This window comes from Anneissia japonica, unplaced genomic scaffold (genome assembly GCF_011630105.1).
Source record: "Anneissia japonica isolate Jap-2015-1 unplaced genomic scaffold, ASM1163010v1 scaffold250_len512249_cov173, whole genome shotgun sequence".
Classification (NCBI taxonomy): Eukaryota; Metazoa; Echinodermata; class Crinoidea; order Comatulida; family Comatulidae; genus Anneissia; species Anneissia japonica.
The window spans coordinates 430,156-432,599 of NW_022687603.1; the positions used below are offsets into that span (position 1 = coordinate 430,156).

The 2,444-nt window shown below is 39.2% G+C and overlaps 1 non-coding gene across 1 annotated transcript; it reads left to right on the forward strand.

Moving 5' to 3' along the window:
- The first annotated feature begins 1,657 nt into the window (after positions 1-1,657).
- On the forward strand, positions 1,658-1,730 carry Trnat-ugu. The gene has a single exon. It is a non-coding gene; the product is annotated as a tRNA-Thr (tRNA).
- The last annotated feature ends 714 nt before the right edge of the window (positions 1,731-2,444 follow it).

A 2,444-nucleotide genomic window follows, 5' to 3' on the forward strand; every position in this document is an offset into this window, starting at 1 on the left:
GTGGATAGTTTACTGTTGTTAATCGATTGTCTTTTATATTCCGATATTATTTTTTCTCGTAATCCAATTTTGTTTTTACTTCACTGGTTATTTTATTTAACGATTGTCAACGATTAAGTAAGTACCAACAGAATGGAGGAACACGAATTTCTGTTAATTTTAATTAATCTGCGCTTGTTTTCGCCGTGCATTCTGAGAGAGCGGTAATTACAAAGAAATAATCATAATCTATTATGTAATATTTCAAACGCCCCGCGATACCAGTAAGCATTTTTATCAGTTATTGATTTCTCGGAATCTATCCAGCAACGCTTGAAAATGCAGCGAATAAACTGTCTTGTTAGGCTATGTTCACACACACGGCGTAAGGCTGGCTTAAGCCTGGCGTAGCGTACGCCTTTGTGTGTGAACTAGGCAGTGGCGTTGTTAAAGCCACTCACTACGCCACGTCCTTGGCGTTATTAACGCTACCTGCAGACCCCAAATTTAGGAGTTTCAAAGGATTATTTAATCGATTTTAGAGTCTACTAATAGCCTATTTTAGCAAATACATATAATTTTTTTTCTCCCCGACGAATTGTGCTTTTTTCCCCGACGGGTGGGCCAGTTCTCCCCGACAGGGGCCCTGTCCCCGCCCCCTCCCCCGCTGGCACCACCCCTGGAGCGGAGTTGAATTTGTCGGCCCGGACCATACGACGCAGTGAGTGCCCGGCTTGACATTCAGAGTGGAATCCAGAATGTTTACAGGGGTCACGGTGCGAGGCTCCAATCAGTGGTGCGAAGCTACAACCATGGAGCTATAAAATTGCTCCAACAGCCGTTATGGTCAGGAGTTTGGATATTTGTGGTCCTGAACTATGAAGTTTAATTTGAATTTTAACCATTTTACTTTATTCTATTTTCTAATCTACTTCAATTTTAGTTCAGAGATTTTTTTTTGTTGCTGCCGTGGGGAAAGCGACTGCGTCGATCCACCACTAATGTACGGTGAATAAAAGTCCGGACAGCATAATACAGGTCTCCCTCCAAATAGAGACCACATTCAGGACCGGGTTTTTAGTAGTCTTTAGCAGCTTTGGTCTCTGAATCCCTCTCACTATAGACCGGCACTAAGTATTTTTAGAAATGTACAGTTACTATGCTGTCAGTCCTGCTCCCTTTCTACCCAAAATATCACCATTACAATATTACTAATAACGTCGTCCTACTAATTCGATATAGCACTATGTACACCCACGCTTCCCATACTATAGGTCGCGACCCAAATGTGGGTCGCCAGTTTTGCTAAAAACGTAAAGAAAAGAAACCAGATTGCCAATTCATATTCATAATTTATACGGTTGTTGTAAAGACTTTAACAGATCTGACGACCAGAAAACAGTATTTTAGGTGAATCCTCATTTGGATTATTATTATACGTCTACAATCAGTATCTTATATCTAGCATAATTATGTAAATTTGAACATTAACAAGTATTATTGACATAAATTTCAAATGGGCAGGCCTATATGATATGATATTTCTTCAATATCATATATAATATACGACAGTATTTCTAGCCGTATTTCCAGATTTATCTGGCCGAACGCCCTCTTGAGGCATAGCATTGTGTAATACAATGTTCCCGACGGGTATTTGGGCCTGTTCAACCATGAAGCCTTCGTGGTCTAGTGGTTATGACGCTCGCCTTGTCAGCGAGAGGTCGCAGGTTCGAATCCCGTCGGAGGCATTTTATTACACAATGATTTTTCATAGGACTTTATTCGTTTAAAAGCTACAGGGTAGCCTACGATGTTCCATCATGTCCTTATTAAACACTGTATATGTACTTTTGATGATTTATAATATATTTATTCAACAGTGTTAACGGCTAACTTTCTTCAATATCATATATATATATATATATAAATAAATAAATAAATAAATAAAGGTTTTCAAAGATCGAAAATATTCTGCAAAAATATTTTCATATGTCAGCCATCTTGGATAGTACGAAAGTATACTCCAAGTATTGAACAGTACACGCCATCGTGTTGGGATTCAATATTTCGACAATAATTATGTCATTGATGACATAATTAATGTCAAAATATTGAATCCCAACACGATGGCGTGTATTTCAATACTTGGAGTATGTATTATACTTTCTTATCTGAGATTAATCAGTGGACCTTTCGGTTTTTGGATGGTACCAAAGAGTATAAATAGAACAAGAGAGCAAAGTCCCGTTCGTAAAAACGTCACGCCTTTGTAGGACGCCCACTAACGGTTGTATATTCTTTTTATTACCCAGTGCAGCGCTCCGCAGCGCCAGAGCCATAGCCATATATATCAAAGATCTTATAAACACAAGATAGCGTTCTCCGCGATTTACGCGTAACAAATAGAAGCGTCGGTCAAGGTTCAAAAGTTTCCAATTTAGCAAGAGGGCGCCGTTCATGTG